We start from the raw sequence: 18,663 nt of genomic DNA on the forward strand, positions 1-18,663 counted from the left end.
TTTTTGTGAAATTTTGCACTTAATCTGTGGTATTGTGGTGGTCAAAAAGGTTTTATGCAACAATACAAACAAAATCATTTCGTTTCGTTTATTAACGTTAAGAACGTCAAATTAACGAAATGATTTTGTTTCGTTTTCTGCCATATCAAAACGAAATCAAATCGTTTATGTTGATTATTAATTTCAAACTATGCTGGCAAAGTTGACTGATGGCGGAGTGATTAAAGGTGAAAGCTTTAGCCAAGCTGATTGCAACTTTTCTCATGAATTTTGACAGCACGAACATTTCTCAGAGTATTTTTGACATTATCACCAACGAATTACACAAAAACATTGCATGGAGTTTGTGTGCATGTCCGCTCGCTGTTACCACCTTACGGCTTCACCATGGCCATAGCATTGCCAGCACAATTCAAACATAAAGTATCACGTTTTTGTTAACGTTTTTAACGTTAACGAAAGCTTTTCGTTTCGTTAAAAACGAGATACAATTTATCTTGATAATTTCTTTATCGATAATAATTCGAAGTGTTTCAACGGAAAATATGGAAATTTTTTGATAGGCGATTAGATTAACGTTAAGGTGCATCCCTGGTTAAAACTAAGTTAGTGAATCGCATGTGTGATATAACAAACGAATGTATTTATGTTAAAAATCTCGTATGTAGATACGTTAAAAGTTAGTGAATAGCGCTTCTGATATGTCAAAATAATTGTATATAATAAAAATTATTTCATAAATTGCATGCATTTCATACCTATGCATTATATCTTAAATTTTCTCTAACTATTCGTTTTGTGCTGACTAAGTTTTGCTTTCCGTATGAATAACATTCTTTGGCTATAAAAGATAATTCCAGTGGCCGTTTTCAAACACTTTATTTGAAAGAAATCGTTCAGTAATTCGTCAAATAAAGTACCACTTTGAAATAACGGACGTTGAAAGTTCCCCTGCCACAATGAACGCAAAAAAAAGAGTCACATTTTAATTTTTTATCATGAGGAAAAATGAAATACAACTATTTTATAACATGAAGGTAGATAGAAAACTTATTGGGGATTGCACTGCAACTGTTGGTCTATTGTGTCCTCATCAGATTGCGTGGCGTTCCAGGAGGATATGTTCCGCCGTCTCCGCTGATCGATCGTGAAATCTACATGACCACAAAATTATGTTTTTTTTTATTTAGTTGAACGGCGATAGAAACTCTTATATTTTTCAGAAAATGCAAGAAAATTTAAGAAGAACCCTAAGTTTTTAATTATTTGTGTTTTGCTTTGACGTTGGCGGTGCGTTGCTTTGAAGCAATTAAAGCACGTGTGTTCACAGTCAGATGTAGACGCAACGGAAGTGCCAAAACGACCCAAAAGTCGCCTTAAGCGTAGTTGCTTGACGTGTTATCTATCATCATTAATTAAAAATGTTGGATCTCGTAATTCTTAGGAATACATCAAAATAGTAAAAGGAAATTATTTTAAGAAAGAAGACTTATTTGTACAAATTTGTGCAAAAATATGTACATTCTAGCCCAATATTCTTTATTTTAAGTCGAAAAGTATATCATAAGCACCGTAATATTTGATGGAGCCATCCAGAAATTGCGCAAGGATATTTGAAGGCTTAAATAGATTTTGGTATATGACGCATTCAACTCGACTTGGCCGCCAGACAATTCCTTCACTTTGTGTTATCCCGCTCTCTTCTCCCTAAAGAAAATAATTGGAGGAATTTTTCCGCGGGAATATAAAAACCTGCGAGATCAAAATTCCGCGAGAATATTTAGAATTAGTCAGATAAGTACTTCGACATTACGAAATATATTATCGCGTTCTGAGGCAAAGTATTGTTATGATCTTCATTGACTGAGTGTGCAACAGGCACCTTCAAGCACGAAAGAGCTGCAGTGCTTGTGGCAAGGTGCAACGACCACGGCGTGTGCACTGGCGTTTAGGCCCGGAGCTTCATCTTCGTGGATTGGATAACGCGGTCACTGCACAGCACTGCTCTCCCCAGTCAATGGTCAAACACGATAATTATTTTTCCACACTGGGGATATTCACACCGAAGAAAAAAAAAAGAAAACAAACCTACGCATTTGCATGCCACACTTCACTAATATGGCACCCTCAACTTACCCTTACGCCTGGCAGCTCGTTGTTGCAACATTTCGTGGCTGCCTCTGTACCCACCCTACCTTTGGCCTCATTGATGTTGTTGAGGCCCCAATACATTACCATCAACTCCGGTGTCTCAAACCAAATCAAACAAATTAGTTACCCATTATAAATTATTATTATTTAAAACAAATACAATCCATTATACATTTCGTTTTTGTTTTAGTTTAGTTAACCTAAACTTAATTATTGGGATTTACTTTGATTTTTAAACGAAGAAAATCACTAAAAACTAAACAGCTCAATGAGAAGTTATATAGTGGAACTTTAGTTAGTCTCCCTAGAACATTAATTGCATATGGCAATTCAAAAATCAAATAGTTATACACATGTATGTAAATATGTATTTACGTTAATATATACACATGTATAAAAGTTACAAATTATCAATCAAAAAAAAATTTAAGTAATAAGGAAAACTACACTTTATATATATATCAGCTCATGTACGTATGTATATACATGTGTATGTACATTAATATTACTGAATAAAAAATATTTTTTTTTTTTTTTTTTTTAAAATATATTAAAAAATATTTTTGGTAAACATATGTGTAAGTAGGCTTTCCAATCTATATTTTATGTGCGAATAAAACTAAATTATTCCACTGTTTTCCCATTGTTTCGCTAATATTTTTATTTTTAGCATCATCAGGGGAATATTTATTAATTTATCTGTTACAAACAATATATAAAAATTATGAAAATTATAAATTAGTCTTCAAAACAGACATGAAAAACAACAAAGAAAAATAATTTGGTGAATAGCTTAACATTTAACAAGATAAACTTACGTTATTTTGTCATTAAATCAAAACAGTTGTAAAAAACATTAAAAACATAAATCATCACAATATAATCATTACCATCTGACTATCATGGTAGCTTTGTCAATACTAAAAATTATTGTTTTGTAAACAAACAATGTAAGCGGCCGCTATGTTTTCCGTATCTTCGCGTTTATTGATCGTCTTTTCTCGTCTTTCCATAATTCTCAGGCTCTCAAGTGTATATCTTGTTGCTTCTCTCTTTTCCTTATCAATAATTTTCGTGTTGGTAAAGTCAGCTGAGTGTCCACTTGTTAATATATGCTGCGCTAGTGCTGTACTTGTTTTTTGTTTTCTGATGTCCGCTTCATGCTCGCCTAGTCTAACCGAAAGAGGTCGTTTTGTAGTACCAATATATATTTTTCTACATTCGTCGTTTTCATCGCCTTTGCATGTTACCTCGTATATAACATTGTTTTGTTGTTGGTGTTCTAAGGGATGCTTTGTTCTTGTATATATTGTGGACATGGTTTGGTTTGACCTGTAAGCTAGTACTGTGTTAGGTGTTTTTGCTATGCTGTGGTAAACATTTTCGGTGAGTCGTGGTATGTATGTTGCGCTGAAGAATTTCTTTTGTGTTTGTGGTTCAGAATTTGTTATTATTTGGTTGTGGCAGTTTCTTTTCATGAGCTCCTGGTCTATTAATTCGCGTATTAAACTTTTTGGATAATTATTTTTGCTTAGAATGTTGTTTAGTTTTTCTAAGTTTGTTTCGTGAAATTTATTGTGGCTTATGGCCAACACTTTACTTATAAGGTTCTTAGCCGTGTTAATTTTGTACTTTTTTGGTTGCGATGAAAGATAGTTTATCAACCGCCCAATAGCGGATGTGATTCACACAAGCAACCCAAATGCATATGATACAAAATTGATGGCAAATGAATTTGCAGAAAATGTGGTTTTTACGGAAAATCTGCGGATGAAAAAGATACCGCTCTTTTAGATTTATGTTTATATTATTTGCACCACATATAGGTATATCACAATAAGAGGGGTAAAGGGAGTTCTATCATTTAACTAAAATGTGACCACTTACCATGTATATCTCCTTATAAGTTTTGGCTCAAAATATGCTAGTTACCGGAGGCAGATTTATGAGAAAATATAAAGTTTTAATTCGCACGGGTGTCGGATTAATCTGTGAACCTTGATGTGAAATCACAAAAAATATAAGCTTTATATAGCTTCAAAAAGATGTGCCATAGTGGTTATAAAAAAAATTATAACTTTTTAACACTCGGCGTGAAAAGGCGTATTTGATATTGACAAATCTGTCACAAGTATATTAATCACTGAACTATGATTTTAAAAACTTAAAAATTTTATACTTTGAAAATTTACCCGAACAACTAGACTGCAAATTTTTTTGACGGCTTAAGATCACGACTGTTCAGTGTTGAAGTCCAAAAGGAAAGGAAGGAGAATTCTTTTCGGAAATAGCTTTAGAGCCGCATGTTGCTCAGATAATTAGATAAATCGGTTCGAGAAACATATGTTTTTGACATGGCGGTGTTAGTTAGTGTTTTGAAGTAAGGACAGTGGTGCCAAAATAAAACTATGTATGTGAACAAAAAAAATCTAAAGTCGGCTGCAAACAAAAAAAATAGAAATTAGGAAAAATGTTTTGAGGCATTGTACTACGGTACAGTATTGTTGCATAAAACCTTTTTGACCACCACAATACCACAGATTAAGTATAAAATTTCACAAAAATAATACATTTTTTCGAAAAATCACACCGAATAACTGTAATCATTGTTTATGAATCAAGAAACAATGAGCATGGCAAATACGAAAGTGTATGAAATGAAATGTCAACACGCATAAGCATATGATTGTATTTCAATGCACAAAAATGCTTTAAAAACGTATGAAATGGTTAAAAGAAAGTTGAAAAAAATGTATAAAAACTTTAATATAATAAAAAGCTTCTTTTAATAACAGCAAATACGCCTTATAAAATCTATATATACATCAATTGGTAAGGATTATCTCATTTAAAAATTTAAGCAAAATAATCTTAAAGTTTTATTTTTTGAAATGGAGTCGAGCACTGTGCGTGTGAATGTGTGACTTTTCAGCGATCAGCTGTTAGTTGTGCTACTTGGTAAGATTTACAATGCCCTCATAATTCTAAGTGCTGCTTCTCTACTTATCTGCACCATTTATTTTTTCAGTATCATAAAAAGTACTACATTAATGCTTTCTGAAATATGAACTAAAGTGCAGGAAAACAACGCCTGCGGCCTGTATATCCTTCTGTGGGGGGATTTATTTTCTTTTCCTGAGTGGAAATGGAAAAGTTTTACTCAAGCTGGATCTTCAGAGTATCCCATCGTCCCCAATTAAAGAGTATGGAAACATACGTCAATGAGATGATTGACGACCTGGAACTGACGTTGTTGAAATCACAGAAGAGTATCTGGGAGGCTTGTAATACGAAAGCTAGGGATCAGTGTTATTTCCGTTATGGATTGCGATAATAATAGCGCTGCCTATAAAGATAGTGATTATTATTATTATTATATTCCTAGATAGAATTGAACATCTAGTTGACAATCGCAAAATTTAAAACTAATACCATAGCCATCCAGAAGCACAACTTGTCGCTCCTAGTCGGAGCATAGGGCGGAGACAAACGCTCTCCAGCGATTTCTATCAGTCGCTAAACGTCTTATTTCATTCCAGGTGGCGGTGGAAGAGCTCTCATTGAAAATCGTACGCATCCAAGTTTGTCGAGGACGTCCTCTGCGCCGGCTTCCTTGTGGGTTCCATTGGAAGACCATTTTGGCACCTTTGTCATCTTCTCTGCAGAGAGTGTGACTGATCCAACCCCACTTACGTTTTTTAATTTCAGTGTGGATTAGGGGGTTGTTTGTGAGTGACAGTAGATCGGCGTTGCTGATTGTTCTTGGCCAGAAGATACGGCAGACTATTCTCAGACACTTGCTTATAAACGTTTACAATCATCGGTTAATGCGGTCAGAGACAAGCCAGGTTTCGGATCCGTATAACAGAACTGATTTCACGCGGGTGTTAAAAATCCTCAGTTTTGTTTTCATCGACAGTATGTGAGAGCGCCATACTCGGCCTAACTTGTGGAATGCAATTCGTGCCTTACAGATCCTTGCAGATACATCTGATCATGCGCCGATCCTGCGCCGCCATCTTTAGTAAATCACTACCCCATTAGAACTCCAAAGGTAGCGATTAAAGCAAATTAATTGCAATATCAGCTAGTTTTAAGTTTTATTGATAATTTTTTTAGACTAATATTATAAAAAAAGAAAAATAAAAAGTTCAGTTAACAAAAACGGATTGAAAACCTCCTTGCGTTCGGCGCCGTTCAGCTGTATGTTGCTGTGGTGGCGTCGAATGAGATACACCATTCGCATGATTTATGTGATCAACATGTTGGTGACTTAGCTGTATGTTGCTGTGGTGGCGACAAATTAGAAACACCACTCACAGGGTGTATGTGATCACCATGTGTGTGATATAGCTGTTTGCTGATGTGGTGGCGTCGAATGAGATACACCACTCGCATGATTTATATGATCACCATGTTGGTGGCTCAGTTGCATGGTTCTGTAGTGGCGTCGAATGAGATACACCACTCGTAGATAAATTGCGGATTAAATCAAAACCCCCACCATAGGACAGTACTCGTTGCGTAAGACCTATCAAAAGCTTTTGAACCGGTCACCCACGGTACGTTATTGCAAGACCTGGAAGGGTCTCCCCTTCCCCCAAGTCTCAAAAGGGGGACCGCAAATTATCTGTCTGGTCGGCAAGCATCGGTGCAATTCATGGACGTAGCATCCAAACCAAGAGAATTAAACACCGAGTGCCACATGGTGGTGTCCTATCCTCACTTCTGTTTAATTGCTACTTACCAAAGCTACTTTCACCACCAGAAGGAGCAACTATCATTTCTCACGCCGATGTCCACAGGCCCAGGCCCACAGATCGATGCGATTTGTAACAAAATAAACAGCTATCTCCCTGATCTCTCCAGTTTCTTCGCCTAGCGAAATCTGAACTTTGTCACAGAGGAAATCATCGGCGACCTTATTTACAACATGGACGTGCAAATGTGTGAACATCCACGTAGACGGAATCACGCTACCTGCTGTCTTACACCCTAAAATCTTGGGAGTGACGTTCGATCAGGATCTACATTCATTAAAATCAAGCCCAAAAATACACAAATTGTTTGGCAAATAGCTTTTAGATATGTTAAAATGATAGTTGAAGGGACATTAGTAGAGTTGGCCGATAAGAACGATATTTACCCGATGCAAAAAATATTTTAGTTAAACAATTAAATTATTCATTAAAATAAAATAAATTTATACAAAAACATGCTCTGGTATTTTGCAAGAAAATCTAAAGAACAGCATGTCAGCTGTTCTCTCAAGTCAACTGGCAAAAGCGCAGAACGGAGCAATTTTGAACTCGTGAATGCGCAGTCTGGGTAGGTGATTTGTGCTCAGACAGCCAGCATGACGCAATAACACCAGACAGGTGAGGTAATTTTAAAGCTATTAACACAATGCCCTGACACAGCGAAATAAACGCGACGAACTTCGCCCATGTCAGAAAAGGAGCCCCGTAATTACAGGAAGGTGAACAGAATTAAGGTGAAGGGCAAAATTAACGCTACGGCATGTTGCGACGATAGATTTATTTCTATCGTCGCCGCAGGGCGATGACGACAAACATAGCAAGGTCTGCTAATTTTTTCTTTAAAGTATAAAGTGTGTATAAAGTATGAAAGCATAATATTGTAACGAATTTGGGGGAAACTTCACTTATTTTACACCTTCTACTAAAGTTCATATCGCTAAATTGTTGAATAAATAACTCCAATATTCAATAATGCAAAATATACTTCGCTACCAATAAAAAAATAAATAAATGTAAGGCGCGATAACCTCCGAAGAGATCTAAGCACGAGCTTCTCTTGCAATTTGCGTCGTGTTCCTCTTCATTTTCCCTACAAATTGGCCGGATGGGACCTACATGTTTTATGCCGACTCCGAACGGCATCTGCAAGGCAGATGAGTTTTCACTGAGAGCTTTTCATAGCAGAAATACACCCGGAGCGCTTGCCAAACACTGCCGAGGGGCCACCCCGCTTAGAAAAAATTTCTTCTAATTCTAAAACCTTATTTCTAAAATTTTGATGTTGCTTTGCCCGGGGTGTGATCCCTGGGCATACGGTGTGGTAGGCGGAGCACGCTACCATCCCACCACGGTGGCCGCCAATTCGCAACCAATAGCGTGCTTAAATCAAACCGACTACTCAGCTTCTGCTACTTTTAAACTCTCTGCCTAAATGTCAAGACGTTTCTTCTTCTAGACTCCTCTACCTGGTCACCAGACATACGCGCGTGTATTTGTAGCGTGTTACCAACCATATGTGTGTGTATATGTGAGCGAAGTAGTAGTTGATGATGGCTTTTGTGAGTATTTCTCCGCTGCTTGTATGTACATGATGATTAATTTGTTTACGTACATACAAGTGTGGCAGCTTGCTTTATTGTTGTTGTGGCTTTATTTCCTTAGTATCAGATTAGTGATGTGAGTATCCCTTATTGTTACTAATATTTGTTACACTGCCCTCCACTCTAACCGCTGCTAGCCTCTCCAAATGAACCACCCTTCTATATCGTGGTTTCCCAATTGTTTGTATGCGGTAGGTCAAATCACTGATCCTCTTCACAACTGTGCACGGGCCTTCCAACTGCACCAAAATTTGGATGGAACAACTTTCCGCCGGTGAGGGTTGTATAGCAGTACCAAATCTCCCTCCAAGAAACCTTCCGAATTATTTTTCTTGTCGTACCTGTGTTTCATCTTACTAGTCATTATCCTGGACCGTTCCCTCACACTCTGTTGTTTGGCCAATGAACTATTTCGTAGAGCTTGCGATTCACGTTAGCTTCGCATAATCAGTATCGTTCCAACGTTTCACAACAGTAGTGCGCCCTGGCTTGAAACCACCTTTGCATTCTTTCTGGGAAATTCTGTCGTTTAATTTAGTGCATCCATTAGGGTTTGTATATGCCAGTGTTTTTCTCGCGGGTACCTTGGGTTTTGATTTGTTTGGCCCATTATTTCCACCAACCTTTGCCCGATTTACTTTCTTTCACTTTTGTGGTCTCTGTCGAATCTTCTCCACCAGCACTCGCTTACTGCTTTGGAGAAATCCAAGCTGAAGTTAAGTGGTATATCCTGCTTCTTATAGCGCATAGTCCTACTCGGCATATCGATCGTCAGCTAAGAAGTCCACTCCCAATATGAATTCATCAAAAATCTCTACCACAACGAATTTGTGTAGAATCGTGACCTTTCCAATTAAGGCTTCACGTACCACTTCTCCTTGGACGTGGTTATGCTCGCCAGTCACCGTACACAACCTTGCTCCAGGTGATGGCTTTACTCTCCTGTTGACCAAATCAGATCGGATTAAGGAATGAGGTGCGCCCGTATCTACAGTCAATAAACGCTGCTAGCTATCCACATTTCCTCTGACGGTAAGACTGCTCGATTTTCTTCCAATTTGCGAGATAGATATCACAGGACATTCAATAGCTGGGGCAACTTTTCGATCTTTACATCTGACTCGCTCTTGCTTATCTCCTCCAACTTTGCGTTTACGACCAGCCAAGTTGGAACTACCAAGACCGGTGCTGCAATGTGACCTGGCTTACCGCACTAGAAACATTTCATAACTCCGTCATTTTTCTGTTGTGATCCCTTCAGCGCCTCCAATGTTCACATATTCTGTCCTTTCCACTTCCACACGGCGTGCTTTGAAAGCTGGCTTACACAGAAGCGACGCTGATTTCTGAATCAGAGCTTGTGATACCGTTTCTGCGAATGTAGAGTTTGGGTTTGCGTATGTAGCTCCAACTTCTGGATACGAATTCTCAAAGTTTCAATCTCGGCATCGATTTTTCCTCGATTTCTAAAATTTTTGTATCCTGCTCCTCCAACTTCGAGGAAATACGTCCTTCTTGCTCTTCCAGTTGTGCAGAGATCTGAGATAATATTTGTGTTGAAATTTGCGCCAACATTTCGGATATTCGTGCCTCTTATGCTTCAATCTTGGATGTAATCTGTGTCGACATTACTGAAATACGCTTTTCTCGTGGTTCAATCTTGGATGTTATACGGTTCTCCTGCGATTCCAGTTGGGCTGCTATACTTGTCTTCTGATTTTTATTTGGGATGCCATATATGTCTTCTGGGATTCCAGTTGAGATTCCACTGTCGATGTTTGAGCAGATATTGCACCCATTTTGTCATGTTCAAGTCTGTGCTCGTTACTGTCTGCGATGTTTCGTTTTTATCTTAAATTTTTGTTGTTTTCTCGTCCCCATCGGGACGAAAGACATCATCTGACACATTAATTCCTTCCGACTCCATTGCCTCTCGTAGCCGTGCTTGATGTTCGATCTTATTGCCAGTTGTATTCAATCCACGGTTTTCCAACTCCTTTTCAGTTGCTGGATCCTTAAATCACTTAACTTTGCCATGTCCAAGTTGTATTCGAAATCTTCGGAATTTATTCAACAAGTCCTCTTCTGACACCAGTTGTAACGAATTTAGGGGAAACTCCACTTATTTTACAACTTCTACTAAAGTTCTTATCGCTAAATTGTTGAATAAATAACTCCAATATTCAATAATGCAAAATGGTCTTTATTATGAAAGTACCTACTTCACAATAAAACTTATACTTCGCAACCAATAAAAAAAAAAAAAAAAAAAAAAACCAATAGCGTGCTTAAATAAAACTGAATACGGACTACTCAGCTTCTGCTGCTTTTATATTCTCTACCCAAATGTCTAGACGTTTCTTCTTCTAGAATCCTCTACCGGGTCACCAGCCATACGCGCGTGGATTTGTAGTGTGTAACCATATGCGTGTGTATATGTGAGCGAAGTAGAATCTGATAATGATATGTGTTTCTGAGTATCTCTCTGCTGCTTGTATGTATGTGTATACATGATGATTAATTTATTTACGTACATACAAGTGTGGCAGCTTGCTTTATTGTTGTTGTGGCTTTAGTTACTTAGTGTCAGATTAGTGATATGAGTCTCACTTAGTGTTACTAATATTCGTCACAATATTAAAAAAAATTTGGTTTTTTTTTATATAAAATTCTTAGTTTTACTGACAAAACACGTTCAACAAAATGTTTAGAGATATAGAAAGACGTGTTTCGGTATCATTAATAATAAACCGCCAACATTAGCCGTGGGCTGGCGAAAATCCTTGAGCTGAACCCTCCCAGAGGGTCCCGGCTGGTAATAGCACAACAGTTTCCCCTTCCAGGGGAGTGCTAGCTAAGTTTGGGAATCATCTCGATTTGTGCGCCAGCTCCTTAGTAGCTCAGGCATATTGAAATGGTTTTTAAACGTGGCCTCAGGGTGGGAACCAGACCACGCCCAGTTGAAAAGGTGGTCCACCCCTAATCCAGGGTGTTATGCGTTTCCGTGCTCATTAAATGATTTGCAGTCAGGGGTATCCGACTGTATTTTACGGAGCCTCCCGGATACCGCTCCACCCCCGGTAGTAACGTCGACTTGCTGCGGTATGGGGCTCTACCGCAGTCGACCGCATTGCTCCCCTTTCCCTTTTTTCAGGCTGCCGAACGGTCTCATCTTAGTAGGCAGCCGACGAACCTGTTTGTATGAATAGGCAAAAAAACCAAGCCTCGGATCCCTGCACGGGTAAAAATGCCGCCCTTGGACTAGGCGTTAAAAAAGTAACCAATCCGTCGGGAACCGCATAGACGGCGCCGACCAGGCCTCTACGGCCTCAAAATACTTCTCGGCCACCTTTGCAAGCTAGTGGAGGGACTAAACCCCTTGAGGGAAAGTCCAATTCCGCGGCAGCCCGCAAAGTTAGCCCGATTTTCCGTCACCGTAAAAAACCTTGGTTGTTACTTTCAATCATAATTTTGCAGCAATAGGCAAAGTCTGTGGAAGGCTAAGAGTACTGTGGACTACTCAGCACTTCACACCAGTTAAAATAAGGTTGCTCTTAGCGAAGTCATATTTGATTCCAAGGTTACTTTATGGTTGGGAACTTTATGCGAATTGTGACAGTGTCCGTGGTAGAAAACTTAAGGTTTTGTACAATAATATTGCACGCTATATCTACGACATTAGCCGTTACGAACACATTTCCGAATATGCTGTGAAAATATGTTATGATCCACTAGATGATCTACTAAAGTTCAGGTCCGTAACACTCCTACAAAGGATTCTGGTAAATACGGAACCCTTAAATCTTAGTAAACGGCTAAAATTCACTAGATCAGTGTGCTCCTCACAAATACTGCATTTGGCATTCAACTCACGAACATCTGAGCGTCAATTTTTTGTTTCTGCGGTTCGTCTTTGGAACACATTACCGATGGAGATCAGAAATATCAACGGAACATTGCCCTTTAAAAGAGAACTATTGCGTTATTTTGTTAGACAAATTTAAATATTTTAAAATTTAACCCTTTCCTTTCTATATACTTTCCCCTCTTTCCTACACCTATTTTTCTTTATATTTTTCTACTACCTATTGCCCTTACAATCTCATCAATCCTTCTTACTATTGAAATTTAAACTATTTAAAATTTTTTAAACATATTTTGTATCTACGTATATTTACTTTGTTTTAAGTTCTATTGTCAAACACTGTAAATAAAACTTGTGGTTGTTGTGTTTGATACCTTATAAATAAATAAATAAATGATGAGGGAAAGCGGCGTCCGACTGAGCAAGCACAGGAGGCCTGTCCCACGTCCGTACCGGGCACATCTCGCCAGCAGTGTGGAAACAGCACTAAGTCCTACACGGACAAAACCTCTGCCTCTACCGCTGCAAAGTTATGTAGCAAGTCGGCTGAACCCCTTGAGGGTTCCAAGGCAAATAAGCGAATCCCGATTTCGGCCCACAACCAGCGGAACATCCGCAACGCCGCCAAAATCGTTGAGAGATTTGGTAACTCTCCCAGCGATAATTTGACGGCAGAGCATGAAAGTTCTCTGGCCTGGGCCAGGAAGGTTATTGCTGCTCTTCCCCCAAGGTACTGCGACTACCATTTCTGAGATGCCGGCCTTTAAAAGGCAAAGGTCTATGGGAAATGCCTCAAGCCTTCCCAAAAGCCAAAAGCCTTCGGCCACTACTCCCCCTGCCCTGACCAAAACCTTCAGCGAGGCGGCTAAGGCCAACTTTACGCTGGCGATTTTGAACCGCGGTCACCCGGATGGTAACATGACCCCGGATAACTGGAAGGATGTCCTTAAAGGCCTTATCAAGATCTTTAAGGACATCATGAACAAGTATCCGGGGCCAGCTACCACTATTCGTGAAGCCGACTGGTACCAGGGCAGGGTCAAGCTTGTTTCCTGCGCCGATGAACGCTCGCGCAAGCTCTACAAACGTGCCATAGCTTCGCTAGGACAGCTTGGATGCGGTCGGTTTGGAAATTCCTAACAGACCGAGAGAGCTTGGGCCTGGGTCCCAGACGGCATAGCGGATCCTGGCGAGATTTTAGAAACAATCGCGGAAACAAACAAAGGACTACCTTCAAGTGATTGGAGGATAGTCCGGGTTGGCGAGGCAAGGCCGAAGCAGCGTTATGTTGGTTTCATCATAAACGAGGCTTCTCTCCCTTGGCTTGAGGAATGTGGTTGAGTTTTAACAACGCTTCTACTCCATCACGCTGAAGATTCGAAGGGATGGTACTAAAGAAGAAGCACCGGACTAAGGTGAGCCTGTACCTCAGGGCGAGGATGAGTGGATCTGCTGCCCATGCCCCTGATGAAGGAACCGCCTCCGCGCCGGAAGATCTGGTGGGTGGGGATATCGCCCCGAATCTCGAGGACCCATGCAACACCTTGAGTGAAAATGGGGCTGATATCGAACTGGCACGCAGCACTCCTGATGCCGATAGCAACACACTCTCGGTATCTGAGTTTGCGGGCCAGTTCTTTACTGCCATGGACGAGCAACTTCTGCGGGAATCCGACCCGCCGGATCGTAGAGGAGGCATCCGACGTTGCGGATCAGCAGAGGATGGACGTCGATGCTGAAGCCGACCTTTAACGGACGCGCAGGTACTGCAAATAAACCTGCACCACTCTAAGGCAGCCTCGGCTGCCCTAATCTGACGCCTCAGCACAAAATATGAGGACGTCGCGCTACTCCAGGAGCCTTGTTTCGTTGGCAGCAAGGTCTGTGGGCTCTATTCTAAGGACTATTAGCTGGTGACACTGCCCGTGACGGGTAGAATCAGATCTTGTATTCTAATAAAGAAAACTCTAGTATTTATTCTGCTATTTCTTTTTAGTGACGAGGACTTTACCTGCATTAGCCTCGAGCTACAGGACCGAACGCTCTGGATGATGTCCGCCTATCTGGCGCACGATCGCCCAACTTCTGTGCAGGACCGGTTCTGGAAAGCGGTACGGGAGGCCCACAGTAAAGGGTTCCCGATAATAATCGGAGCCGATGCCAATGCACATCTCACCGCTTGGGGCTCTACCGACATTAACACTAGGGGTGAGTCTTTTTATGATTCTATTATTAACAAAAATCTAAGTATGTGCAACTTTGGAGACAAACTAACTTTTATCACCTCAAATTGAAAGGAGGTTCTAGATATTACTCTAGTTTCAGGGCCATTCTCTGACCTTGTCAAAAATTGGAGAGTTTCCAATGAACACTCCTACCCTGATCATATGTATATCACTTTTACTCTGCATTTGCGTACACCGCCTAGGGTAGCTTACAGGAATAGAAGACGTCCGGACTGGAACCTTTATAAAAAAGTCCTATCCTCTACTCTCCTAAGAAACGCTTCTTACGGTAGGCCGAGCCTATCGCTAAGAACTGATGAAGCGCCTCCTTTAGACACGACATTTGCTTCTCTCGGTGAGCTAGACTCATCGTCAGAAATAGAAGAAGCAGTAGATCTTATCACCTAATCTTGCAACGCTGCCTTCACAGCAGCCTGCCCGGAAATTAAGGTAAGGGGCAAGAAGAAACCCTATTGGTGGAGCCAAGAAATCTCCGAGCAGAGGAAAGACAGCAGAAAACTGTTTAACGAGGCTAAGCGCACTGGAATCTGGGCCCATTATAAGGACGCCTTAAAATCTATCAAGAAGTCAATCCAGAAGGCCAAACGGGACTCCTGGAAGAACTTCACCAATGACATCAAAGAAGTGTCAGAGGCCAATCGCCAACGAAAGGTCCTCTCCAAAAACCTCATACCTCCCAGCTGCATTCGCACAGCGAACGGCGAATGGGCCACTTATAGTACGGAAATTCTAGATACCCTGGTCAGCACTCAATTTCCAGGCTGCACCTCTCAACCATACTTCTTAAACAGACAATCTAACCCAGGGCCGTTTCGGCCCCTGGACCACATAGTTAGAAAAAAAGGTGTTATACGGGCAATCAAGTCCTTTAAACCCTTAAAATTTCTCCGGGAATGGATGGAATATTTACCGCTGAATTACAAGCTGCAAGCGATCTTATAAGCCCGCTGCTAGCTAAAATCTACAAGGCTTGCCTCAACCTGATCTATATCCCCACGGAATGGACCAAGGCAAAGGTAGTCTTCATACTCAAAGGAGGCAGGATATCGTGCAGCAGTACAAAGGACTTCAGACCAATTAGTCTGACCTCCGTCCTCCTAAAAGTTCTAGAACGATTTCTGGACGCCTATATTAGACGATCGACAAATCTAGCACTAATCTCCAACAACCAACACGCCTACTCCAAGGGTAAATTCGTAGAGACAGCTCTACATGCTATCATTACTAAGATAGAGAAGGATTTGGCCTATAAAGAATTCACGCTGGGTATCTTTCTCGACGTAGAAAGAGCCTTCAACAACGTTCTTCCAGCAGCGGTCACAAAATCTTTACGTTCACTATGGGTAGCCTCTTGTGGAATTCGTCGAGCTCCTTCTAAAGAAGAGAAGCATTATTTCTGAGCTGCGCAACTCCTCGTTAATAAGGTATACCAACAGCGGAACCCCCCAGGGGGCGTTCTTTCTCCTTTACTCTGGAACCTGACGGTGAACGCTCTGTTATCTATACTACAGCCCACCGGATGCCAAGTCATTGCATATGCCGATGACAAAGACTTGACAGTATGTAACATACACCGTATATATGTACAATGAATTTTTTAAATTAAATGGTTATAATATTTATGTTCGCCCACCGGATTAAGATTCCTGGGAACAAAATGTCTTTCGATACAGCTCTCAACGTTTTGGGTGTGTTTTATCAGTCAATTGCTAAAACAAAAAATCAAAAGAGTTTTAATTGTTTAAATCTTTATTTCTATAAATGGCCACTCACTGTGTGTAATTTGAGAATCGCCAGCGGCCATCGCCATGATGGAATTATAGAAGGTGGCGCATTGCGCATGTAAACATTAGTTCAGCTGTTTTTTATGAGCAATTTTTACGTCATTTTCCTTTAGCTCTTGTTTTTTTTCTCTCTTTCATTCGCTCAAGCAGTCAAGTGTGACGTAGATGCGCAGAACGAAGCAATTTTGAACTCGCGAATGCACAATGTTCTATGAGTGATTTGTGGGCCATCGCGGCGTAGATTGGCGTCGGTCGGGATTGTGTTCACCATGATGAAATTAATATTCAGGTGTTCCCATCCCGTTGACGTTTTCCCTTTTTCTGACAAGTTCGGCATACATAATTTAGAGGGTTGTCTATCATACTAAACTGCATTTGAATTTTACTACGTTCGAGGAAGCTTTTACTATACGTTTAGAAATATAATAACTATGTAAGCCGGTACCAGAATTTTTTAGACATAAACATAAAAATAACTTTGTATTCCCCAAAAATTATACACACAATTTTGCAGAAAACTTAATTTTTTGAGGAAATTTGTAGGAAAATTTAGCAATAAAAATTTAGTTCTTTTGTAGTACAAGTAAATACTGGCTAATAGTGCTGCCGAAAAAGTGAAGTTATGTTGTTGACATCACCTTTAATATGTCATCATGGTGTTTACAGCTTTACGAAATGCAGTCGCATTTGACAATACTCGGCCTCATACATTGTTTACCACAAATCACACACAGAATATTGTGCATTCACGAGTTAAAAATTGCTTCGTTCTGCGCATCTACGTCACACTTGACTGCTTGAGTGAATGAAAGAAAGAGACAAAAAAACAAGAGCTAAAGGAAAATGACGTTAAATTGCTCATAAAAAACAGCTGAACTAATGTTTACATGCGCAATGCGCCACCTTCTATAATTCCATCTGATTGTTTACTATATAGTTTGGCAGCTTAAATTGAGGTTATGTTGCGAAGAGAGTAGAAGGCAGTCGAATGAATTTGAATGAAGAAATGATGTTCGGAGGTTTTCAAAATATGCCCAAAATCTTGAATCAGAAAAGGGAGTGTAGTTAAGTACGAAAATGAAAAAAATGTAGTTAGGTTCTGCTCCTTTTTTAGCAGGTGATTTTTATTTTAAAAATGTAATATACAAACTAAAGATGATTCTATTACTCGTTTTATCTATTGGGCTTCACATGAACTTTATAAAAACCTGCTTTTTATTTTTACGAACTTATTCCTCAATGAAAATAAATGAAACACGTATAAATGTAGGCATTATCCATGTTTCTTATACTATGTCTCCACGGCACCAAAATCAATTTGATTACGGAAGATTCTTAATTTATTGGACCCAAATTATGTGCAATTTACTGAGCGACGCTGTATCCGATGACAATCTACACAAAATAATCGATCGTATGCCCGCACTAGCTGTCAAATTTCAAAAACATATGTTTATCTTGAACGTTTTAATTTGACTGTGGGAAAAAACGAAAATAAATCACATTTCAAATTATGCATAAGAAGAAGCATAATCGTGTGGACAGGAATGTAATTTACTAAATCATACTACCGAAATCGTGTACCGTGTAGACATAGTATTGCTTCTAACTATATGTTATAAATGTATTAAAAGTAGCAGAACTAAAATATTATTGACAAATCTGATATGTCAAAATAATTTTATATAATAAAAATTATTTCATAAATTGCATGCATTTCATACCTATGCATTATATCATAAATTGTCTCTAACTATTCGTTTTGTGCTGACTGATTTTTTCTTTCCGTATGAATAACTTTCTTTGGCTATATAAGATAACAATTCCAGGGGCCGTTTCACCATCTTCTGTAAACGCTTACAAGCACTTTATTTGAAAGAAATCGTTCAGTGATTCGTCAAATAAAGTGCCACTTTGAAATAACGGTCGTTGAAAGTTCCCCTGTCACAATGAACGCAAAGAAGGAGTCATATTTTGATTTTTTGTCATGAGGAAAATGAAATACAACTATTTTATAACATGTAGATATATTGGGGATTGCACTGCACCTGTTGGTCTATTGTGCCCACTTCAAATTGCGTCGCGTGCCAGGAGGATATATTTCGCCGTCTCCGCTGATCGATCACGAAATCTACATGAATACAAAATTATGTTTTTTATTTAGTTGAACGGCGATAGAAACTCTTATATTTTTCAGAAAATGTAAGAAACTTCAAGAAGAACACTAAGTTTTTACAAATTTTTTTGAAGATATAG

At 39.5% G+C, this 18,663-nt stretch overlaps 1 protein-coding gene and 1 pseudogene across 1 annotated transcript in view; one reads left to right on the plus strand and one right to left on the minus strand.

Annotated features, from left to right (window-relative positions):
• The window catches only part of LOC137246669 (transcription factor E4F1-like), a 123,413-nt gene extending 108,915 nt beyond the window's left edge, over positions 1-14,498 (plus strand). Inside the window, exon 4 of the mRNA XM_067777693.1 lies at positions 14,374-14,498. The gene's annotated coding sequence lies outside the window, so the exon portion shown is untranslated. The remainder of the gene's footprint in view (positions 1-14,373) is intronic.
• The window catches only part of LOC137246017 (F-box-like/WD repeat-containing protein TBL1XR1), a 50,146-nt pseudogene that overhangs the window by 18,038 nt on the left and 13,445 nt on the right, over positions 1-18,663 (minus strand).

This window comes from Eurosta solidaginis, chromosome 3 (assembly GCF_040869045.1).
Source record: "Eurosta solidaginis isolate ZX-2024a chromosome 3, ASM4086904v1, whole genome shotgun sequence".
Classification (NCBI taxonomy): Eukaryota; Metazoa; Arthropoda; class Insecta; order Diptera; family Tephritidae; genus Eurosta; species Eurosta solidaginis.